The sequence below is a fragment of the Artibeus jamaicensis genome, unplaced genomic scaffold (genome assembly GCF_021234435.1).
Source record: "Artibeus jamaicensis isolate MK-2021 breed Jamaican fruit bat unplaced genomic scaffold, CSHL_Jam_final scaffold_833, whole genome shotgun sequence".
Taxonomy (NCBI): Eukaryota; Metazoa; Chordata; class Mammalia; order Chiroptera; family Phyllostomidae; genus Artibeus; species Artibeus jamaicensis.
In genome coordinates this window covers 15,151,643-15,177,090 of record NW_026522056.1, presented here as the reverse complement: position 1 = coordinate 15,177,090, position 25,448 = coordinate 15,151,643, and the positions used below count along the sequence as shown (strand labels likewise).

The 25,448-nt window shown below is 46.6% G+C and overlaps 1 long non-coding RNA gene across 3 annotated transcripts; it reads left to right on the top strand.

The window, feature by feature from the left end:
* LOC128626619 (uncharacterized) lies at positions 1-24,218 on the top strand. 3 transcript variants are annotated; one of them, XR_008390595.1, is made up of 3 exons: positions 1-238; positions 13,162-16,878; positions 21,952-24,218. It is a non-coding gene; the product is annotated as an uncharacterized LOC128626619 (long non-coding RNA). The 3 variants fall into 3 exon arrangements; XR_008390597.1 differs by lacking the exon at positions 21,952-24,218 and adding an exon at positions 3,845-3,927 and having other exon boundaries at positions 13,162-17,649; XR_008390596.1 differs by lacking the exon at positions 21,952-24,218 and adding an exon at positions 3,845-4,141 and having other exon boundaries at positions 13,162-17,649.
* Positions 24,219-25,448: the final 1,230 nt, after the last annotated feature.

The window sequence follows — 25,448 nt, the reverse complement described above, 5'->3', positions numbered from 1 at the left end:
CATGGCCAGCTTCATCTCATACTTGACCTGAAGTCATTAGCAGCAAGACAGATATTGTCAATCTGCACAACGATATGGGCACTGTCCACAGAATTTGCAAAGGTGTGAGCCCTCAGATCCTCGATGGTCTTGAAAGAATGCCCCCGGTCTCTGACTGGGGTCCCTTCTTCTCCAGGTGTTCCTGGACTTTGCACTCCAGTCCCTGGTCACCAGCCTCGAGGCACCTCATCCTCTCCAGGTAGGAGGCCATGTGGTCATTCAGGCATTGCCTAATCTCCTTCTCACTCTTAGGACCCCCTATGCCTAGCACACTCCCGGCCATCCCTGCAGCCAGGCCCCCTGACCCCCAGTGGCCCTGTATGCTGGTGGGGAGGGACGTGGGAGCCTGAGCCACTGGCATCTGCACAGACGCTGGCTGCACTGCTGGCCGGTCAGATCCCATGGCTGGGTGATGGCATGGAGCTCAGGGTCCGGTAGTTTGTGGAGGAGCTTGAGCGGCTACTGAAGCTCGTGTTATTCAGGGAGAAAGGTGAGCAGCTGAGACTCAGGTTCAAGCAGCAGTTGGTTTCATTTTGTTAAATCTGTTGGTCTAAGAATCTAAGCAAAATAAAATGAGCAAGTACAATTAGAAATCAATTTCTAGATTTCTCTAGAACTTTATAGAAATCACTTAAGTTGTCTCATCCAAATAGATGATTATATTTAATATATATTTCTTTTTTTGCTAGGTTTAGATCACAGCTCTTTAGAGGGCCTCATTCATGAAAACACCATAAATAGGACTTGACTGTATAAGGAATCCTGAGAATCTGTAATACTTGGAGGCAGAATGACATAGCAGAAGGAACACGAGTTGGGAGTAAAATAGACTTGGACTAAACACTTGGTCTGATATTTTGCAGTTGAAAAGCTATTTAAAATTTATTTTCCTCATCTGCGGAACGGAGATAGTAATGTCTATTTTAAATGGTTGTCTTGAGGATTAGGGAAGATTACAAGTCAAAGCCTTAGGTTCTTGGTACATGTCAGTTCCTGGTTCTTTTTCCCACTTTATCTGTTGTTGTTTTTTTTAAAGGACTCACGCTTTTTCAACCTGGCTTAAAATCTAAAGCCCTTCCCACTAGAGGTTAGTGATTCTTCCCAAACCATACACACAATTTTGTATGTTTGCACATGAGCCTTTCGGTAGAAAAATGTCCCTGGCTTCCACCAGGTTTCAAAGAAATCCATGATTCGAAACCAGTTCAGAAGCGCTGTGAGACTGTTTTTCCTTCATTCATTCAATGAAACTTAATGAATATCCACCATGAGTCAAGCATGTTGCAGATAAACTTCGTCCCTCACTATCTGTAAGGAGATTACAGCTTGGAGTAGTGAATAAAAAGCTGCAGTGTTTTTGCAAATTCGTGTGTTACCACACTAATTACTGACACTAGAGAGAAAGCTCGGGACATGAAGAAGAAAACCAGATGAGTCCTCGGGCGGAGAATGGCAACACGTACGCAGGTTGAAAAGGCTCAGGAATCAAGCTCATAAACCTTCTTGATTGCGCAGCTGCTCCGTTGCTGGGGAGACCGTGCAGGTTCCGCCCCAGACAGAAGGGCCAGCCTGCGGTTCAGGGGTTGGATGTGGGGTGAGGAAGTGCAGCGGACCCTCCCACCCCGCCGAGGGCCCGCAGAGCTCTGCCTTCCCACAGGGGGCCCTTTTCTCTAATTTGCTCGCAGGTGCTCAATGTTTTAGGAGATTTTAGCTGTTACATTTTCAAGTGGATCAACTCTAGTCCTGTAAAAAAAAAAATCTGTTCTTTGCTCAATCGATCTCTTAGAAGACATGACAAACAGTTGGGTCACTGTGTCAGCAGCGTTTGGGAAATAAAGGAGGTGTCTTTCAGCCTCAGATCTCCCCAGGGAGTTAGCAAGGTGAGTTGGAAAAGTTTTAAAGCGGAGGGACATTTGGGTGTTGTGTGGAATGCAGCTGGAGAGCAGGTGGTAAATGAAGGCTTTTTTTTTTTTTTTTTTTTTTAAGATTCACTTTCCTTGCTTGGAGCCTTGGGAAGGATGGGAAAAGCCCTGCGGCCACTGACCCATTTCTGCTGACCTTGACCTCACCCCGGTGACCAGCTCCACCTTAACCCGTCCTATCTCTGGCCAGAGCTTGTGCATATTTATTCTTTGGAGTCTGCACTTTGCTCTTTTATTTGGACTGGCCCTGTGCCCCTGTTTGTTCTTGGTGTTCTCTTCACGCATATTGCAGGCGGCCCCATGTTTAACTTGAGCTCAGGACTAAATATAACCACCGCTATCACCAGAGGCATCCGTCCATGGCAGCCCCCTTTCAGTGCGGTTGTAAGCTCCAGCCCAGGTTGCAGGCAGCGCCTCTGCTTTCACCAGAGGTCACTTCTAAATGGAAACTCTCACCGACACCGGGATGGCCGAGTGCAGGACGGAATCAGTTCTTATCACAGGCTGCGCTCCCGCTTTATCTCTGTGTGCAGAAAGTGTTGGTCTCCAAACTGTAGGTGGGAGAGCTAGGAGGGAGCACACTTGGGGCCCTCTGGTCCATTTAACTGCATGGCAGGTGCCCCTCCCCTTGACCTCCTCTTCATCCTGGGCCCTTTGAGGGGAAATGAAAAGTGCCTGCAGCATTACCCCATCTTTCCCTCCTTTGGGGCCTTTGGGACCCTGGGAGGGTCCTGCTAGTGGCTTACATAGTGCCACGGGCCTGGGACCCAAGGTTCCCCTGAAATCCCTGTTGCCCCCCACACTGCACGAGGATAAGCTTCCAGCCCGACCCCCTCCACACACATCTCCCTAACAATCCTTCAACCTTGCTGTTTTCTTCTGTAGTCATTATTGTGTGGATTAAACTTGACTGTAGGGTTCATAAATGATTTTGTGGCTTAATGTTGTGAAAACGAGGGGGAAAGCTCATCAGAATCTGAGTCTCTCTTCTGTTCACTCTTCCCATCCACTCTCCTCCAGGCTGAGAGAACATTGGCTTGTTTTCTGGCCAATGCCTCACTTTTCTGAGGACATGGAATTACATTTAAGTTAACATTTCCCTTCTTCTCTGAACATGGTAGAATCTGTGGACCTGCATCACAGGGCTGGTGAATTACAGATAGAAAGAGGTGGCCTGGAGTGACAGCAGGACCTCTTACACAAATACACTTAGTGAGAGTCAAGCAGACACTTGCTCGGCCAGCTGAATCAACCTGGAGACAACGAGGTCGTGGAACTTGATTTCATATCCTCAAAGTGGGTCTGAAATCAGGTCCTTGAAAATTTCTCCAAAGTCCATAAAGTCAGAGATTCACTTCTTTGAAAGAATACTGTATACATTGACATCATTTCCCGAACCACTTTCTCCTCTTCCCTTCCTTCTCACAATTATTGAGCACCTACTGTGCACAAAGCTCTGGGTCAGCAAGGAGGACCACAACCATGTTAACACAGCCACAGCTCTGTTAAAAGGACTCTGGGAAGACCGTTAGATAGGTGTGTATTATCTAACTAATGGGCTGCCATTGGGGGCTACCAGGAAAATAATTCAGATGTTTAGAAGTGGAGGTCATTTTCGAAGGGGTTAAGGAAGAGTAGGAAAGCAGCTAAAGATGGTAAATAGAAGACGAAAGGAAGGGTTTGTGGTGCTTTGAGCTTCTGTCCACCCCAGGAAGGAAGCAAGTGGGGAAGGCTCTGGAGAAGGCACGCAGGGGACAGCAAACGCGACCCATCAGAAAAGGGGGGGGGGTGTGCACATGCGCAGGCCAGGGTGTGGGCCGGGCAGGAGGCCACGCTTCGTGTGCTTCTCAATGGGAATATTCCCCTGTCTTATCGCCCTATAGATGTACAACTAGAGGATTCTCTGTGTGGCTGGACGACTACTAAGCCCGCTCTCCGAAAGGTCTTCTCCATTTTTGTGTTGGCTGTAAGTGGGGGAGGGAAATCATTCTTGCTCTTTGCCCCGAGTTCTGTGTTTACAAGTTTACCCTCATCCTATTAGGACTTTGAATGAGAACACAGTGTCCCCCGACACTATTCATTAGGAAAACCATTCTGGTCATTGTGCATCTATAAAAGCAGGCTTGCTGTTGGGGGCAGGGCGGGTGCTGCTAATCGCAACTGGAGAGTCTCTCTGGCTGGTACGGTGGGGCCTGAGGGGCCTGGGGAGGGTGCAGCTGAGAACACAGAGGAGGGGGAAGCTTTTTGACGGGGAGGTGGGGCTGGCTGCGAGTCAAGTTAGGGCCTTCTCATTTTCAGTTACTCACCGTTAGGACCGGAATTTCAGGGTTCCTGTGGTGGTGGGGGGGTCTATGTGGACAGGTGTGAGAAAACTGGAATTGCTAGATCATTCAGTGGTAGTGAGCGTGGATATGCCCAGAGTGTGAAAGCCTGGCCCAAGAGCACGGAGCCAGGTTTGATTTCCACTGACCAGTTAGGATAGCACACTGGACAAACGATCACAGCCTGCAGCTCCCTTGGAAACAGGCAGTAATGTGTGTAAACGATAAATCGAGATGAGAATGCTCAGCTGGCACTTTAAATCAGATCGAAAGGCCAGTGTATTTTCCTCATTCGCTTATGGTTTCTGTCATTCCACAGCTCAGGTAAAATAACATGGGTCATGTGTAGCCCAGGACTTGGCAGATGGTCAAAGACGCTGGATACGTCCCCACCACATCCCGCCTGTTCCCCTGAGAAAAAGCCTGAACTCCAGACGCACCGGAAGTCCTTCTCTACAACCCGGCTTCCTTTTCTGTGTTCAGTATCACAAGAGCACCAAGCATGTGCCAGGCCAGACAAGACAGTAAATCCCTGCCATCCTTAGATTCTAAGGAAATAGTCCAGAAACAAATAAAGCGTATAATGTCAGAAAATAAAAAGCATTACAAAAATATACTACACGGAGTCAGGGGAGAGAGCACCTACCTGTATATCTTTATTTGGCACTTAGTCATCAAAACCAGCAGCGATAGCCAGGCACAGAGTTCCTGGAGGGAGAACGTGGGTGCATTTCCACAATTTCTTTCACCAGAAATGCCTTCAGCGCCCCTTCCCCCTTTCCTGCCCACCCAGTGTCCTGTCGTTGCTGACCTGGCTCTTGGCGCTTCTTCCATGTGGGTACAGTTTCCTTCTTCAAGCACCCCCTTGTCACGAGGGTGTCCAAGCAGTGCGTTCAGTCAGCCTTCGATGGAACACGTATCTTTATGTCAGCTCTATTCTTGTTAATAGTTTGGCCCAGTACAGACTCTAGATTAAGATGGTTTTCCCACAACACTTAAAAGTGTCATTCCAGTGTCTCTCAGTGTCTGGGGCAGCTGCCGAGGAGCCTTTTTCAGGCCGTGTTCCCTTCTATGATTTGTCTTTTCCTTCCTCCCCTCCCTCCTCATCTCTCCCCTCCCCTCCTTCCCCTTTTCTTTCTCTCCTCCCTTCTCTGTTTTTTTCTTTTTGTCACTTTTTCCTTTGGCTGCTTTTAAGGTGTGTGTGTGTGTGTGTTTCATAGCTTCAACATGGGTGTGTCAGTATGGATTTGTTTTTCTCTGTTCTGTCTGGGAGATGCCTCCATATCTTTAAATATAAATTTTTATTCATTTTCCCCAAACTTAAACTCCAATTCAATGTGGGTCCTTCTTTTCTATCTCCTATTTTTCTTATCATCGTTTAATATTTTCTCTATTTATCTGGCTTCATAATGGGCAAACTGGGCATACCTAGTTCACAATGACAAATTATAGTGACCTACTTTACAATTCACACATTCTCTCTTCAGTTTTGCTCATCTGTAAACTGTACATTGCACTTTAATCTTAATGTTATTTATCCCAGAAAAATTTTTCGAACATACATATTTTTCATAATGCCTTGTCTTATGTTGAAGTTTTTGCTTTTTTGGAGAATGTATTTAATCATTTCAAATATGTCTTTTATATTCTCTTTCAGATTGCCTATTCTGTCAAGTCTAGCCCTCCATTTTAGTTTGTCTGCTTATTCTTGGTGGGTTGTTTCCTGGGGTAGTTTGTAACTTTTGATTCATACTGTAGTGGAGACAGAGTGTGTGAAAGTCTCACGTGGCATGGATTTTGAGAGCATCCTTCAAATGTAGGCTGCTCGTATTTTTGCCAAGGACTTTATGGGTACCACTGGCCTAGTACCAGGTTTTTGTTATTCTTGAACATAGAGTTTTCTAGACCACACAGGTAAATTTGTATCCCTTATTTATGCACAGCGGAGGCCCTGAGTTCCTATTTTTCAGGAGAGACTTTATTTCCTCACCCAGCATTCACCCCAAAACTGAACACCTTTCTTGTAATATCTTGGTACTGACTGGTGGATTTTTTTCTAGTCTGTCTTAACCAAGGAGTCAGCAACACGAGGGTCCCAGCTGAGTGGAGGAATTTCGGTTGCCAGCTCGCTATCTCTAGCAGGCGCAGTCTTTGTGAGGTTCAGTACGCAGGCTAAATGCTTACCTGAAAACCTAATGCTGGCGAGATCCTAACTAAGTGTGGTCCCTGGCTAGCAGCACCAACAGCATCCTGGAGGCTGTTAGGAATGCAGGAGTGCAGGCCCACCCAGACCTACAGAATTCAAGCCTCCCTCTTAACAAGAGCCCAGGTGGTGCAGGTGCACAGGAGAGTTTGAGCGACTCTGCTGTAAATGGCCATGTTATAGAATTCTCATTCTTCCTTCCTCCCCCTCACAGCAGGTACAATGTCAGAACATGGGTTGTCAGGTGGCGGTGTTGGGGTGGGGGGTAGTGTTGGTCTAAACTTTTCATTTTGGGGACATGAGAATTTCATTCTGTTTCTTGGGAGCTCATCTATGCATTTAAAAACATTTTTGTTAAAACCTCATAGTAAATATGGAAAGAGCTATTGCATCTTTATTAACCTCAGCAATTGCTTTGTTTATCTTAGAGAATTGGTCATTATCTGGTTATAATTTTTGCCCAAATTCTTTACTCTCTCTTGAGCTGAAGTGAATAATGGAAGATAATTCTCACAACACGTAATAACTCTAATATACTAACTAGAGTAAGATTAAGTCAAGCAGTCCGTTAATGCTGCCAGAGGTGTAATGAAGACTATCTCCGAATTGTGTGCCCTTACCATCAGTGCTGGCCTTGCAAAGCATTGTTTCCAGCACGTGGCTCGAGTACAGGAATAGCTTTTTGCCCAAGTGGTGAGCTCTCCACTTGCTAGTCTACTAGTCAGGAGACTGTTCTGACAGTGACCTTGTATCTTGAGAATCAGACATGTCCTCAGGAGAATGTGCAATATCTTGTAATGATCAGTTGTAATGCAAATTAGGGCTCCCTTGTAATACACTTTGTGAATGAAAATGATAAAACTATAAGCGGGGCCACTTGTGATAACTTTCACTGTGTCTCCTTCAGAACTTAGTTGCTTCTGGCATGATAAGGTGTGGAAGAGCAGCAGGTATGTGTTTACTCTGGGGCCTGGGAGAACTTCTTAATTTCCTAAAGCAGTTTCTCAACTGTTTCTGAAATGGGAAGTACGTATGACACACATGATGACACCCACAGAAAGCCACTATCTGATGACACTTGGAAGTGATTGTCTTTAACGTCAGGCATAACACCTTGACCAATATGGAGACACACAAACAGTTGAACTCAGAAGTAGCTGTATTGCTCTTAAGTAATAAAGGAAGCATTTTTAACTGAAAAACAAAAAGCCATCATAGTATACCACGTCACCAGGCCAGGAAGGCCAATCCTGCTCATTCCTCCAAGTCCAGCTTTAAGTATTTAGCAGCTCCCTAGGCCAGCCCCTAGGTTAGTGTTATGTGTCTGCAGATGCACTATTTGCAGCTTCTGTGTTCCGGTGATGGGTTAGAGATGTTCTTTTTTTGAAAGTTGCACAGTTAAATGAATAGTTTTTCCTTAGTTCCTTCCTGGCATAGTGGTTTCTTTTTCTTTCTTTCTTTCTTTCTTGCACAGTTAAATGAATAGTTTTTCCTTAGTTCCTTCCTGGCATAGTGGTTTCTTTTCCTTCCTTCCTTCCTTCCTTCCTTCCTTCCTTCCTTCCTTCCTTCCTTCCTTCCTTCCTTCCTTCCTTCCTTCCTTCCTTCCTCCTTCCCTCCCTCCCTTCCTTCCTTCTTTCCTTCCTCTCTCTCTCTCTCTTTTAGATACGAATGCTTTTGACCCATAACATGCTCTGGACCTGCTATGTACTTTTCACAAAGCTGAGTCTGGGTCAAGGGGAGGCCTCCTCCCTTGCACCGTGGAATGTCTGTAATGAGATAGGAGAAATCAGTTGTGCTCTCCGAGTTAGACAGCAAACAACACAGCAGGGGCCAGTTTATCAGGACACCCTTTTCACAGCCCTTGTTGAACAGCTGGGGATTGCAGCTGGCGCCCAGGAAGCCGACACCTGGAGGCCTGGGCAGTAAAAGCTGCAGGGGACACAGGTCTCTCCAGACACACTCACAGGCATTAACCGTGCACCTATTCACGGCTCTACCAATCCTGCACTGCAGGGGAACCCAGAAGGAAAGAGGAAGCAGCCCCTCACTGGGGGAGCTTCTAGTCAAGTGGTAGTGAGCATCCTTTCCAAAAGTTTGAGAAGAAAAATCCCAAGCTGTTAGATAAGCCAGTGCCTTGCAGGGAGGTGGAGACTATAAAAATGCTGAGGGGACAAAAAAGAGAAGGATCCCCTCTAGGGTGGGCCGGGTCACTTCGTTCTTTCATTTCCTTAAATTGCCACTAAATCCTTATCCATTCTCCTCTTTCCTACAGAAGGAAGAAGCCCCTCTGCCCTCCCCTGCCTGGAAAATCAGTCCCACCGAGCACAGAAACCTTGCCTCTTTACCCATATGGGGGCTTTGCTCGGCATTAAAAACCCCGTAACTTCCCTGAATGAGGTGAGGGGGGATTTCTGCTTTCCTCTTCCCACCTCCTGGAGGACACCTGGCCCGAATCATGGTTTGCACAGCTTTAATCCAAACGTGTGTGCTGTGCTCTGAATGGTGAGAGACTGAGCCAACCATAACCCTAGGTCAGGTCTGCCCTGCTCCTCTGGGGGCCGGGAGTATCATGTGAAGCTCCCCTCCGGCCAGTTCACTTGATATCTTCCCTATTTCCTGGGAAGCCAAGATCATTGTCTTTGAACTTGTCTCACAGCACACACATCCCTGGACTCCCTTAGCCCATTCTTTTCTGAAGGGCTACCCATTCTTAAATGCTCTCTTACCCAGTTTATTCTGCTAAAGTGTTTATAAGGCCCATGGAAACTACGTGTCAGGACACTGGCCCCTAGTGCACAGAAGAGGGTCCTCTTGGATATGCGGCAGCCTTCAAGGTGACTTTGAATGGAGCTGATTGACCACGGCCAACTAACATATAACAGAAGCCAAAGTAATAATGACAGCTCATATATTCTTTACAAGGCATGGTGCTAAATGTTCCATACACATGATCTCATTTAGCCCTTCCCAGAACCTTTAAATTAGGTATAGTTATTATCCTCACCACGCTACTGAATTAGCGAGATCAAGTGATTTGTCTCTCAATTGCACAGCTGAGTATGTGTGGAAGAAGGACTAAAATCTGAATCTGTCTGACTGTAAGGCCTCTTGTCTCAAGGCCTTGGGTTTTTCCTCTCCTTCTCTGTAAACAAAACGTGGCAGCATAGTTCATGGTCACGTAAACACTTGCTGAAAATATCTACCTTTCTGATTCCCTTGTCTGCTTCCTAGATAGTGAGAGCAACTGTCCTGCAAATGCCCAGGGTGGGAATCCCTGCAGCTGGAGAAAGCTGGCTTTCATCTAAGAGTCAAGGGATCTGATTGCAGACCTCGCTGTTGCCAGCTCCTGGTGTGGTGCTGGGCATGTCGCTGTGCCTTTCTTTACCTCTCCATGCTCATCAGTAAGTCTAGATGAACACTGAGATCTTCTCCAAAACGACTTAACAACCTACTTCTAAGGCTTACCTTTGGGGTCCAGAAACTGAAAAGAAGTCTTTTGGCCCAATTTTGGTTGCACATCATGAATTTAATAGTGCCGTCATTGACACCTTTAATCCCCAGATAGCTTCCTATCAGTAAACTCAAGTAATAAAACCAGGATCTTTCCTCCTTAACACGGAGTTCTTCAGTGTTTGACGCCATCTAAAGGCGCTCCTCTCCGGATCCAGCCAGTTCCAGTCAGTACTGTCAATCATTCCGCAGGGGTGCCTAGATCCTGGGTGGGTCACTTTTTGCCTCTAGGGCTCTAATTCCTGCAAAGGGAGCAGACTTCAGGGTGCAGTAATCATCTATCTTGAGCTGGCTGATTAACCTTTTTCACCTACAGAAAGAACCTCCCTGCTCACCCAGCACAGGGTTGCAGGGTTGAAGGAAAACGTGTTTACATCTCTCCTTTGTGGCGCTGACTCGACAGCTGCACTTTAATTACCACGCTCAGCCCCGGGCTGGCAGCACAGCGGGCTGGGTGAGGGACCTGTTCTCTGAGGAATTCATCAATCTACAAGTTTTCATTAAATAAACCAAGGAATTAAAGTCCTGATTAAAATGCTTTTCTGGCACCAGAGTCTTGTTAGTTCTTGGAATCTCTAAGGTCCACCTCTCCCCTCCCTTACCTAATCTTCCCTTAAAAAAATAATAATTATGCCAGAAAAACCATTCTGTTTGCAAAAGAAAAGAGAGGAGGAGAAAAAGGTATGGTGCAGGCCCCGTGTGCTTGAGTGTTCTTTTTGAGAACCTCAACTGGTACTGCCCAGGCAGAGGCCCGCGGCTCTGACCGTGCCAGAAATAGCTTGAGTAGGCAGTTAGCATGCACTGTACTTTTCTTTTCTGACGCCCTGGTAACTGTGGGAAATGATTGATGCATGTGTGATGATAGATGCCAAGATGTTGACTCTCATAATGCTGTGACTTTGAAGACCCTTGAAATATTAGGAGAGTCTTGGTAAAATAAAGCGACCTTACGAGGGTGACATTTCTGGTCACTGCTAAAACTGAAACAGTATTTAAATCGAGCTTTCTGCTTTGGCATCAGTTTATGTCCTCAGTATACTCTGACACTGAACTTTCCAGTTTGGGGGGTGAATATCTGCATCGGCTGTTGACATTTCGCAGTCTGTGGGCCAAAGGCAGCAAGGGCCAGAATTCCTCTCACTGGGGCCAGACGTGGCGCTTCAGCTCCCGACTTCTGGGTGCCTTCCCCCCTTCATTCTTCTGCTGCTTCCAGGGACAGCTCCACATTGGCTAACCTAGACCTGGCGGAGGTTAGAGTCACCAAACCAGAAGACAAGTTCCTTATCCTGGCAAAAACTTTTGAAAAGTTTCACTTGCTTGTCTAACATGGCAAATATTCATGCCTTAGAACAAAGATTTAATTCTTCCCAGGATTGTTGAAGTAATGATCAATGGGCAATTAAATGCTGTCAAACTCCCTCTGCAAGAATTTCTCAGAAGGGCAGCAGGGAACTGATGTCGTTTAGCTTCCCCATGTCTTCGTCTTCTCTCTGTAAAATAAAGCAATAGGAGCCATAGATGGCCCAAGGTTTTTTTCTTGTGTCAACAGTGTGAGTTTCTTTTTACTATTTTTGTGTTCAGTCATCATTATCAAAGCTGGTGTTGCCTAAAGTTATCCATTTTCTCACTTTTCTCCTTAAATAAAATAACCTCCAAGTTTCTCCCCTCCCCCTTCTCACACTTGATTAAGTACTGTCCTAAGATTAGTAAACGTCCGTGACCTCTATATCACGCAGACGGGAGGACTTTACCCTCCTGTTTCATGTCTCATCACTGAGTCAAGTTTTCTTTGGTATCTACACTATTTCAGGAGAGTTTTTACTCCTCACACTCTCTCCTCTATGCTGGTGACCCACCCAAATGTTCCAGCCTTAACTTCTCCGCAAAGTTCTATTCTCCTATTCCCAGCTACCCATAGGGAATTTTCACTTGGGAAGAACCTTTTACCATGAGTCAATTAACAGGTGGTTTTGAGCAGCTGTTATATATCCATTGTTATGAATAATGTAGATGAAGCATTACATTTCATCTTTGTGTTTAGATATTACATTGAAGCTGGGGAGAAGAAAACTGAAGTGTGCTCAGTCAGGAAACGGTTGTTGGGGGCCTGTTTATGTGGGAAGCCCCGTGTGGGACAATGTGTTCTAATTTCCCAAGAATTGTCCTGTTTTACATGATGCATTGGAGTCATGAATCACATTAATCCTTTTGACCTTCAAAAGTATTCTTGTCTGGATGGAGAATTATAGGGGTGTCATAATGATGGGGAATGACAGGGCCTTGGAATCCTCACGGGGCTGAAGTCAACAGAGAAAATCACCATAGCAACAAAGAGCCTTGAGAATTAGTGCTTTGTTAACACCGGAGCAGACAGAGTCACACCTCAGGTATGTTTCAGTCTGGACGAGACCATTCCCCTTATGACCTGAGATATCTGTTGAGGTTATACTGTGTGTGCTGTTGGTTAAGCTAGTGCAAAGGTTGTCTCTGCAGGTAAAAATTCTGATCGGCACCCTATATCTCCGAGATGGGCATCACATATTTCTGAGACATGTCAGATCTTTCATTTATGGGAAATGAACCAAGAGTAAGCCTTAAAGAGCAGCCAATAAGTTAACCCTAGCCGCTTGTCTAGTCCACATAAAGAAAAGGGGCCTAAGGTCTTGGTGGCTCAGTTCAACAACTGTGCCCAAGTGTCTCCTCCAAGCTAAGTACTGGGCCTTTGGTCAAAAGGGCAGGAGGAATTTCGGAGCTAAGCCCAGAAGTAAGAAATAGTGTGGGATATGTAGGGACCACCACGAGACTTGGCGTTGGTGGAAGGTGAGTCAGCGGGGGCAGGCAATGTGGCTGTGAAGGAAGGCAGAGGACACATACCGATGTTCAAGTTTGGAAATGAAATGGTACCTCAGTAGAGCTCCATCCCCAGGGCTCTGACTGGCCTGGAAGCCACCACGTTTGTGGCAACACGATCTGTTTTTCAGGGTTTCTGCTGATCTCTGAAAACCCTCCCTGCCCCCTCCAGGGCTCTGTTCACATGCGCGCTGCTCTCGTTTCCAAGCATAGCCATGTTGATGAGACAGTTTCTGGAGACCTGGGACTAACAATGCTGGCTAGAAGGAAACAGCCAGACGTCAGCAGATGGCCCCATGTTTTGTGTCGCCTGCAGGTGCTACAAAAGGATTGGTGCAGCAAGGACAATCGATTCCCTGGGTCAAGGTAGTGGTGTTTATGTTCTTCCTGGATGTGCAGCAATTGCTGACGATGCTGGGCTGGCACCGAGGATCCTGCTCATTCTTTGATTGTTCCTCCCACTGGTCGACTTGAATGGCCCAAAAGGCCACATGACCCAGCTGGATGCACAACCCCCAAGCTCCTGGATCCTGAAGTCCCTGACACTCTGAACCACAATGTTCCAAGTGGGTGATCTTATTTACCTTGGCAACGCATGTTCTTGGCAACAGAAGCAGAGTGGTATGGGTTGATGCATAAACACAAGAAGTTTAAGAAGGAAAAAAAGGCTTATACCTTAATTGGAATTAGCAAGTAGAATTAACCAGAAGAAAAAAATGCAAAGCCAGGAGAAAGAATGTCTGCAATCATGTGAGAGGAACATGCCAACAAAGATTTTTGTTCATATGAGAGAATGATTAATAGATGACCAAAGGCTTTTAAAACCAAGTATAACCCTGGCCAGGGTTGAGGCTCAATTGGTTGGAGTGTTGTCCTGTGCACCAAAAGGTTGTGGATTGGATCCCCCGTCAGGGCACATGTCTAGCCTGCGGGTTTCATCCCTAGTCTGGGTGTGTATGATCGATGTTTCTCTCGCTCTCCTTTCCTGTCTCTCTAAAATCAATAAACATATCCTCAGGTGAGGATTTAAAAAGATATCAAGTACAGACGCTTATTTGCCAGTTTGCTAGACGTAAATACTAAACATGGCATCTGCCAGGGACAGCTTTTTTAGGTATGAGGGAGGTCTTAAAGTTGTATGGAACTTTTCGCCTTCACTAATTTGCTTAAACATGTTTCTTTACTTAGTATTTTTTCCTCTCCACTGCAAGAGTTTGACCCTTGTTCATTTGGTGGTGAGTCAATGATGAACTAAGAGAGTGTGAAGGGATGTTCCCTCCTTTGAGGACTTAGAGATGCCAAGAGATGGAAAACATTCTGATCAGAAAAAGCCCGTGAGATCACTGGGCCCACACCTGTGCTAGGTCCTGTTGGTGCTGATCCCTTTCACCCAAAATGCATTGAGGAGTATGTTCTGAACTAGGCATTTGAGATCATAGGATTGTGACTATTTTTAACTGTGATGCTCACAGGAAAGAACTCCAGTTTAATGATCTCCTTTATGGAGTTTCAACCTAGGTTTCACTGTGATTTACACCAGTGCCACTCTTAAGTGTCACTCTCTGATGGCACGAGAGGCTTGGTCCAGAAAGTAATCAATATACTACTTCTTTCATAAAGAAAGTCGGGCTTTAAAAAACCGGTCAGTGGAAGCACAGTGTGCTTAGGGAGGTGGCTGACAGTGTGGCGCAAGCTCCTTCTCCTGGTGCAGAATGTCAAACTTGCAGCCCAATGTCTGTCTGCAGACTGACGTCTGTCCTCAGAAGACACTTTGAGAAGCATCGACAGGCATGCTACTGTCACTCAGGCCTTCCTTCCAATCTCTAGTTATTAATCCATCTTAATTTTGAACAAAATGAATTCTGAAGCCAGTACGGACTTACAGAAAAGTTTCAAGAATAGAACCAAGTATATAGAACTGTATAGTTTTCGCCTACACCCTTTTTAAGTTTTAGCTCAGATGGGCTTGCTAGCAAAGACTTCAAGTCTCAGTCATGTGATCCAGTCTCTCTAGAATGAGTTTAGTGCCCTTGACTTTTATACAGATTACATTTTGTAGAATGACCCTCACCTTGGGTTTGTCCTGTGCCTCCTCGTGGTGAGCCCCAGGCTACGCACTTTGAGTGAAATGCCACCAAAGTGATTTTGTGTTCTCACCGCAACCTATCGAGTGGCTCCTGATATCACTTTGTCCCAATAGCAACTTCGATCACTTGATTAAGACGGTGTCTCCCCCATTTCTCTACTATAAAGTTACTTTTTTCTGTTGTAATTAATATGTATCATGGATATCGCATTACTCATTCCACTTTTACTAACTGGTTTTAGCGCCCATTGATGTTTCTTGACTGAATTTATTATGATGATGTGTGTTTGCCTGAAGGTAATTTTCTAATTGGCTCATTTCTTACACATTTGTAGTTGGCATTCTATAGCAAAGAGAAAATTTTTCATTTCCAATTTTTAAATTCATTTGTTCATAAAGAAATGAATTATTACTCATTATAATCTAGTACTCAGTGGGTTACAATCCATTATTGTCACTAATTATTTTGACGCTCAAATTGACCCAGATTTTGACAGTAGGATCCCTGTGAAAGTGGCTTCTGTGAACTTTTGACACGTGCCCACCGTTCTGGGAGCATTTCCTCCACGACAGGCTGTTCACATGGCTCATCGTGTGCTTTCCCGGCCTGAGTCAGCCGGCTCCCTAAGAAGCCTTGTCTCCTTTTTGTGGAGAGTGAAGTTAGAAGCCAAGATCTACGTGCTAAGAGTGTGCCCTTTGCTACTGGAACGTTACCTTCCCCAGGGCTTCTCAGAGCTAGAAAGTAGGTTTATTTTTATCCCTGCATATCACATACACAGGTATGTACGGGTACGTGGGTACCTTTACATCTACCTTCTGTCTATTTCTCGGGGCCCCCTTATCCTCAGTATGTCCATCTGCTCAGCGCCCTGCCGGGAGCCATCCCCCAACTACGAGAGGCTTCCCCTTTGCTCTGCCCTGACATTATCCTTGCAAAGGTCGTCATTGCTACCTGTCAGCAGTTGCACCTGCCATCTTGCTCCAGAGTCATCCTTGCTCCAGCCCTGTTACCGCCCCCCCCTTGTGCCTTCCCAGTGACTGTCAGACTGAATGAGGAGGGTGAGAGAGGATGCCAAACTTTTGTTTCCTACTTAAAGAAACAGTAAGCAAAGGCTGAATCGGGATTATCAGCCACGGTTGCTCCTTTGCTCGCTGATACACCTTTGGGATTTAACCTATCAGACAGCCCATCTACCAGTGTGGTTTGGATATGGACACTAAAGGGTCTTCTGTGTCCCTGAGTCTCCCCCAGGACCGTGATTATGGCCAGGAGGGTGGGAGAGGGAGGCACTGGTGTGTCCTGCAGTGCACATGGGCCTGGCTGCAGCAGCAGGGATACGGCCGTGAGCACTGCTTGCGCCACTGCGGACTCAGCAGAACACTCTTTAACTGGTCTACACAGGCAGCACGCCTGATGAAAGAGGGAGCAAAAAGAAACGACTTTTCATTGGTTCACGCCAAAAGGCTATACTCTTTACTCTGTTGAAATGAGCATCAGAAACAGAGTGGTATTTCCACAGTCAGAGATGACTCTTACCTCATTATGAACTCATATTTCCTGTCACTTGGGCAACAAGTATTTGCCAGCTCTGCCAAGTTGATGGTAAACTCCTTGAGGGCAAGGGGCGGGATAGGAGCCTTAGGTAATCACCCACAGTGACTTGCAACTAGTGGCTGATTAGTAATTGATTCCCCTTTCCTACTAGACCATTAACAATAACACCCAGTGAGGACTCGTGTCTCTTTCCCCACCGTGTTCTAGTCGCTTCCTTTGTCCACATTTTTCACAGGACTGAAAGCTGTAACCTTCTGAACCGGTTAAAGGGGCAGCAGCAGAAGTCAAGCCCTTTTCTATTTTACCTTCTCTCCCTCCATTCCTCCCGGCCTCTCCCCTTGCCTCTGATTTAAAACCTGGCAGAAGCTGATGCAAGAATGACCTTGATTTAGGTGAGCAAATGACCCTACTGCTGAGCTGTGCTACTTCAAAGTCAGGGCCAAGTAGCAAGACCCCCAGCTTCAGACTGTAGTCAGGGCTCTTATTGTGGGCCAGCTTCAGGCACAAACTCTCTGTTCAACTTTGAGCAAGTCTCCTAACCTCTCTCTGGGCCTTATTGTCCACATCAGTGAAGGTGGAGCATGGACTTCCTAGTCTCTTAATGGCCTGTGGCTCGATTGTAGTTTCACTTGGGTCTGATGAAATGCCGAGCTTTGTGGCCACGTGGCACAAGGAAGGCAAAGTGACAAGGAAAACTGAGAGTGAAAGTGTAGCCCAGACAACACTAGAAAGACCAGGCTGTGGACACTAACGTCCAAAACCCTCTTTTCTACATGTGTTTCCAATTATGTCACTTAGAGTCCGCAGAACGTCACTTACAGTCAGTGCCGGAGGTTCCTCTAAAATGTATATGAAAAGACCATCCCCTAGAATCGCTGGGATGTGAAAGCAATTGTGAAAAAGGAGAAGGAAGTGGGAAGAATCACTCTACCTTTTAAGATCTGACTGTATGGCTGCCGTAATCAAGACTGCGTGGTATCAGCAGAGGAAGAGATGCGTGTATCGATGGGACAGAACGGAACCTGAAGTGAAACCACACAAACGGGCCGACTGCATTTTGCCAAAGATATGAAAGCAATTCGATGGAAGGAGGTCAGACTCTGCAGCAAATGGTGCTGCAGCGGCAGATATCCAGAGGGGGAAAAGGCAGGACACTCGACCAAAACCTCTCACTTTCTATAAAAATGAATCACATATCTAAATATAAAATATGAAAGTATAAAACTTTTAGTGGACAATATAGGACAAACTCTGTGAAATCTAGACCTAGACAAAGAATTCTTGGACTTGACACCAACAGCATGATCCCATAAAAAGAAAAACTAATGAACTAATAAAAAGTTCAAACTTTTGCTCTGAGAAAGTCCATGTGACAAAAATAAAAAGAAAAGCTATAGGTTAAGAGAAACTATTTTCAATCTACGCATCCGACAAACGACTTGTATCTAGAATATACAGGGTCCAGCAGAACTAACGCCTGCTTGAGTGAGGTTGGTAGGGTAATAATACGGGTGTCATAATTTATACTTTCAACATTTCACCTAAAATGTCATGATGTGCTTGAGTGTGATTTTGTTATGTTGCAAAATTACATGCTTATGATTTTGTAATGAAAGATTTTGTAATAAAAAAGGGGCATTATTTGTACCTGACCCTGTCTAAAGAACTTACAAAACTCAACAGGTTAAAAACTCCCCAGATAACTCAATTAGAAAAGGGCAAAAGACATAAAGACATTTCCCCATGGAATATACAGAGAAGGCAAAAAGCACGAGAAAAGGTATTCAATGTGATCAGCTGTTAGGGCCCTGCCCATTAAAACGATGGTGAGACACCACTACATACCAACAGCATCGCTACAGTAAATGGTAGTGACTCCGCCCAAGGCTGACAAGGCCGTGGAGAAGTCAGGTTCCTCACCGGAGGTGTGCAGTGGGGCAGCCACACTGGGACACTGTGTGGCAGTTTCTTATCAAACTGCACCTGGAAGGGCAGTGCCATATGACCGCCGTCACACTCGTGGGCACTGGCCCTGGAAAACGAGAAATTACTTTCCCACGAACACCGATCCGTGGGTGTTTAGCTTTATTTGCAATAGTCCCGAACTAGAAACAACTCCAGTCCCCATCAGAACAGTAACTGTTGAACACACCGCAGAACATCTACACACTGGAATGATACTCAGCAATAAAAAGCATGCATTCGATACACAGAACGGTTCGGATGGATCTCCAGGAAATTGTGCTGAGTGGAAAAAGCCACCCCCCCAAAGATTACACACTGTATGATTTCGTTTATATAACATTCTCCAAATGACGAAATCACAGAGAGGGAGAACAGATGACTCATTGCCCGAGGCCAGGGACCGGGGCCTGGGTGGCGGTGTGGGAGGGGGCGGGGCGAGAGTCAGAGTGTCTGGAGAAGGACCAGAGCAGCGGCCTCTGCGGTGGTAGAAATGGCCTGTGTCTTGCCTGCACTGGTGTTGGTGACCCAAGGGTGACACTGCAGAACAGTTTTGCCAGACGTTACCATTGGAGAATCTTGGTTAAACAGTCCACGGACTCTATTTCCTAAAATTGCATGTGACTCTACTTTTGTCTCAAAATAATTTTAATTAAAAAAGACCTGGCTGGTGTAGCTCAGTGGGTTGAGCGCGGGCCTGCGAACCAGACAATCGCGGTTCGATTCCCAGTCAGGGCACATGCCAGGGTTGCAGGCAGATTCCCTGCAGGCCAGTTCCCAGCAGGGGACGCACCTAAGGCAACCATACATTGATGTTTCTCTCCTTCCCTTCCCCTCTAAAGATAAATAAATAAAATCTTTAAAAGAAAAAAAAAAAAAAAAAAAAAAAGAAAACCATTAGGGCTCCCTGTCTGGGCTTAGTTTGATGCAAGTAAATGGAGTAAAAAATGTGCAGTTTGCGAGAAGAGAGACTGAAATAGCCATTGGAGAGGGTGCAAATAGTGTGGTAACAATGGCCGGTCTTTTTCTTTCTCTGTTCCCCAGACGACTTGGCCCCAATTATAACCTTGCCCTTAAAAGTTCTCAGCAATTTTGTTTAATATATTGTTAGTATGGAATAGAAGTTGCCTTGTCAAGTGTCATTTTTGTAGGAAAATGTAGGACACATATGTACGATAATAAGCAATTCAAATGTAGCTCTGTGTGAACAAGCTGATGATTTGTTTGTGCCAGGAGGTGATCATTATTCTTGATAACATAGCCCAAACATAACCAAAGTCCTTTGGCATTATAGGGGGTTAAATAGTTGTGTTTTCCTCTCAGAGGGGCTTTGTTTGTTAGCTAGCTTTTGTTTTATTTTATGGGATTTTCTCGACCTACATTCACTAGTATGGGAAGCAGGAGCTGCGAACTTGTGAGCCGTAAGGGAAAGGTTCTCACCCAGATTTCTGGAGCCCAGGGTTCCCAGGAAGTGCCCCAGGAGTCTGTGGAGGGAGGATGGGTGGCTTCCCTACAGCTTGAGGTATCTACCTTGGGCGGCTCCTGTTCTATCAACTATGAAAATTAGCTTTATGTGAGATTTGGTTTAGAAAGATTCCAATGCTTTGTATACCACTTGAGAGCCACTGGCTGCTCCCGTCTGAGTTCGCTGGCCCAAGAAGCAGAGGTTGCATTTGGAGACCTGGTGCCCCTGGGTCCCCGTCTGGGGAAGACAGTGGGGAGGCCGAGCAGACGAGGGGTGTGCCCTGCTGTGCAGGTAGAAGGGCCAGTGCCTCATGTCTCTGTGCTGCTCCAGCCACAGCCACAGACTGTTCTCTTTCCACGCCACCCTTTGCCCTGGGGAGGACAGAGAGGGCCTCACCTGCAGGAACTGTGGGCCTGGAACTTCCCATCTCAAAGCAGGAACATGAACCAGCATGAGAGGGCCTTTTGCAGAGGAAATAATTTTCCTTTGCAAAGTCTGTGTGTGTGTATGCAATAATAACACATGAATAATATAAGGCACGAAGATCCAAGGTGGAAAGTGCTTGACCAATTGATGAGGAAAGCAACTGGACACTGGAGAACTCAAATTAGCAAGTGCTTAGCTGCCTGAACTGATGTGCAAAGCAGTGTGCAAGAACTTATGGAAGTATCAGGGGGCTGTTTCAGTGCTGTTTCATTAGAAAACTGATTAATGGTGAATACTCAATAATGAAACAATTTTCAATAAAATGATATGGCAAGAGGAACGTGGAATGTCACCTGGCTAATCCACCTTCAGATGGGTACTTGGTGTCCACCAAGGGGGGATGAATGAGGTGGTCCTGGGAGTGAGCCCAGGAGAACAGTGACTAATGTCTCTTTCTCCCCCGCCGTAGCAGTGCGGGCAGTGATGTGTGCTGTTCCCCTTTTTCTAAAAGAGGGGTGCACTCTGGAAAGCTTAACTGCCCTCTGGAGTGTGAGAGTCCCCCTGGGACCTATGGGGGCTTCATCCAAACCTTTCCACGTGCCCACAGCACTAACACAACAGGCCCTCTTCCAGCGCTGGGCAACTCGAATGCCAGCGGGAGCAGGTGACAAAACGGAAGGAAGAACATGTGGCCCCACACTACAAGGATGGCCCTCAGGAAGCTGAAGGTGTCTCACACTGGCTGGGCCAGGGAAAGATGGGCCGAGACCCTGCACTTGGCCAAATTCCTGGACGCACTGCAGTGTTCTCTCCGGGGACTGGGGTTTGGAATGGTGCTCAAGTCAGCCTGTGTCCATGCCTACAGTGACCAACTTCTCGGGGAGCTTTGCCATGCTCTCTTCGTTGGGGACAGGGGTGGCGAGGGTGGGGGGAGGGGCAGAGGTAGTAGGACATAAGCCCAGACCAATAATAACCCCTTTCCTTCTAAACTTTCTACCCTTAAGAGTGAATTGACTAGAGTCCCCAGAGGGCTTTTGGCCACCAGCACTACAATTAGGAAACAGAAAAGCTAACCAACAAAAACATGGAAACCACAGACAAAATTACCACTCTGTTCTAACTCGTCCAAAAAAAGGGCACCATCCAGCCAGAACTGATTCTAGCCCATGACCGGTCTGGCTTCCCGAGCTCCCCAGAGAAAGATCACAAAGCCCAGAGGAGGGGGAGGCGGCCTCGACTCCCACAGTTCGGTCTGCCCAGGAGGCTCCCCGATGAGGCCGAGGGCTCCAGGGTACTTCACAGCACCCCATTGATTCTCAGAGCACCCCAGTTAGAATCGTCAGTTATACAGTCTTTAAACAAACAAACAAACTGCAAAGTTGACTCCAGACCTCAGCTGAGGGTCTGCAAGTTGGCTCTGAAGTCTCGCTCTTCCCATAAGACTCTTCAGCCAGAGTCAGCAGACTCCAGGCGGCAGGTCAAGTCCGGCCCTCGGCCTGGTTTGTATGGCCCACAGCTAAGAACGGCTTTTGCATTTTTAAAGAAGAATATGTGAAAGACTCCCTATGAGGACCTGACAAGCCTAACATATTTATTTTCTGGCCCTTTACAGATAAAGGTTGCTGACCCTTGACCAAGCCACCTGATCTTTTGGGTGGAAGGTCCAGTTGCTGAGTCATTATGACGTGCTGTGCACCCTCACCCTACCTGTGGCAGTTCAAGCCCAGCGGAGGGCCTGATGCTGGCAGGTACATCAGCATTGTGGAGACACGTCGCCTACCAGAGAATCCTGTGTGGCCACAAACGGCACCAGTGGCGCTGCCCTGTCTATCTCCTCACCAAGGGTCAGCGACAGCGAGGGAGAGGAATGAAGGCCAAAGCCTCCCGCGCTGCAGTGGGGCTCTGTCCCCGTGCTAGGCGATGCTGAGGCCTCGACCCTGCCAGTCTCCCAGACGGCCGCTGCAGCCACAGGCCCCTTCGATGGCTTCCTGCCATCAACAACAGCCTGCTGTCCCTTCAGGCCCTCAGATACCCCAATTATTTAATGTCCACTTTCATGCCAGTGTGCAGGGGTCTGTGTGTGTGTGTGTGTCCAATGCTGTGTTTTTAAAAATATGTTTGAATCAGCTGTCAGCTGTTTCAGAGATTTACGTGTTTGAACCTCTGGGTGTCCGGCCCCCCCACTCCCTTGGGTCAGCGGTCCATGTATGTGCTGAGGAAGCCTTTGGGGGGGACGTGCCTGCTGTCTATAAGGATGCACGTGTTCACTCGCCCCTGGGAGTTACTTCTCTATCACGAGGGTCTTCTTTCCAGAATCAACCCGAGTCTCGGTTCTCTGAGACTGATGCCAGTTTGGGGGCAGAGTCCTCAGAAAAAGCAAAAAAGACCTCATGGTCCTCTGCAGCTTTGTCCCTGCCCGTGTAACTTCAGGAGACACACTCAGGCCCTACATATCCTTACCCGCTAAACGAGCTCCGCTGTCCCTTCCGGCCTGAACACTGATGACTTCAGCAAGTGCACACTGTTGTCTGGAATGCTGTTCATTCCTGTGAGTTTACGAAGAATGCAAATAACGTACATGGTACTTGCTCCAAGTTTATATTTAAAAACATTTTAAAAATGAACGTGCTGGTCAACTCTCCAAAGTGCTCAGGGCCTGACTAGAGCCCCTGGTTTCTCCTTCCTGCTGGAAACACTAAGGGCCCCTTCAGTCCAGCCGTTGACAGGGGATGGCAGGGTCAAGGCCAGAACCCAAGCTCTCGGACTCCTGATTCCACTGAGCAGTAGACCACACTGTTTCCCAGCCACCAGAGGATTCACCTAAAACGAGTGTCTCTTACAGGTGTGGGCAGAAAAGCACCTAGCACAGCCTGGCACATGGCAGATCGCCAGTAAATGCTCAGCCGGGTTGTTCAGAGAGCTGGATGTTTGCGATTCTGGGAACAAGGCTCGAAGAAATGTTCTTTTCTTCACCCCAGCCATTTCTGAGGTGTCTGTCTCACAAGTCGGAATTATAGGAGTATAAAAACCATTTTGAATCTCAGCACAGACATTCATTCAAAAAAAGTGTTATCTTCCCCCTTCCAATTTCTATGAAGTTTGATATTCTTGGGAAAGGCAATTATGTACGTAGCTTACTTTTTGCGTCTACTTGCTCGGGGTGCAGCTTTCGCGTGCTCCCCTCCCCCCCAGAACCACTGCTGCCCTTCTGGGGGTGGAGACTGACCCGGCAGCACTGTCTGGCTGCGGTGCCCCTCTGCCTCCACTCCCTCTTCTGAACTTGGAAATAAAACGTCTCTGGAAAGCTTCTTCAGGGTGAATGTCGGATGACAGATAAAAAAGGAGTCCTGTCGGGAGCTGGCTGGTTTTGCTGGTGACAGTGGGATTAAGTGGTGAAAAGCTCTTAGTGGCATTTACAGTGTTCCCACCTTTGAATACACCAAACCAAAAATACGCTTCAAGAACAAGCGAGAGGGTAGGAAGTGACATGCATGCCCTGGGATCGTGAAACATGGATTCGGAACATCACGCTAAGCGAAGCAGGCCAGACAGAAAAAATGAAGAACCGTGTGATGTCAATCATATGTGGGATTCAAAACTGAAAGCAATGACTGAACAAACCAGAACAAACAAAAACTTGGGCACAGACAACACTGGGGTGGTGACCAGAGGGAAGGGGCAATGGAGGGAGGTGAAGGGTACAGGGGTCCGTACATGGTGGTGGGAGAAGATCTGACTTTGGGTGGTGGGCACACAGTGCAACGTACAGATCGTGTATCATGGAAATGTACATTTGAAACCTGTATCATCTTATTAACCAATGCCGCTTCAACAAATTTAAAAATAAAATCACGTATAGCTTGCAAAAAATGGACTCAGAACCACACTGGCCCCTGTGCTTTGTCTCCAGCACATATTTCCTGAGCTATAATAAGCTACCGCGACAACTTACAAAGCCATTCCCCAGCCCTTCCTCTGTGTCGTCCAGCTTTGTCCGCTCAGCCACTGACCACGCCCTGTCCCTTTGCAAACCTGTGTCCTGTATGTGTTTGCAAACACACTGAGAATCATTCTCCCCGCATCTGACTCCCAGCCGAGAAGCAGTTTAAAACAGGACAGTTTCCGTTTTGTTTTTTACTACCTTTATTATGTTTTTCCATTTGTTACAAACCACTCTCTTATACCACACAAAATACATCCATTCTTGTGATTTTAAAGTGCATTTCCCCTTTCGCTTTGTGTACAAAAATATTTTTTAAAACGTGGAAATTCCTTGACAAGGCACTTGCAGGCGTGCACTGAAGCCGAGCTTTCAGTTCTACATTCACAGTGAAGTCAAAGCGAAACCACGTTGTGCCTGTCGTCGAGGCAGCACTCTGGGAGTCCTCCCGGGCCCAGCAATCTCTGGGACCCGATAACAGAACTGTAAAAACGTTCATGGCTTCACAGCCTGGGCTGCTTTGCTTTTCGACCCCAAGGAGGAGCCGCTCAGAGCCACAGCCCCCTCCCCACCCCAGCTGCACCCCACTTCAGGAAGTGAAGGTGGCTGCCTGAGTATCTTCTGATGACCCTGGAAGATACCATTCTCTGTTTCACTTCTCCTCAATGTCAGTGATCGCATCCGAAGAGACGAGCAGATCGGGACCTCCCAGAGCAAAGAGCCATGAGGCCTGCTCTGGCGAACCACATCCAGTGGGGGGGGGGGGTTTAAAAGAGGGAACAAATGAAAAAAAAAAAAAAAAAAACAACCAAGGCTTTCATTTCCTGTCCACTGAGAACCAGAAAATGGGCATTTCTAAAAAGTGAGCAAACAATCCCTTTTTGGGCTTAAAAACACATATATAACCCATTTAACATCCAAGTGACTACAAGTGATGCTTGTTTTTCAAAAGCAATTATAAGCAAAGATAAAAACCACAAATTCGTTTAGCAGTTCGAAATTTACAGCTTTAAAAAACATTGAGTCTTGTTTTGCCACCACTAAAATTAAATCATAGAAAAAAAAAGAAATTCTATGTTGATTCTGAAATTGTTTTAATCTGTGGAGAACTACGACGTAACTCCATTATTTCTTACCAGCTACCCTACAACAAGAATATTAAAAAAGAG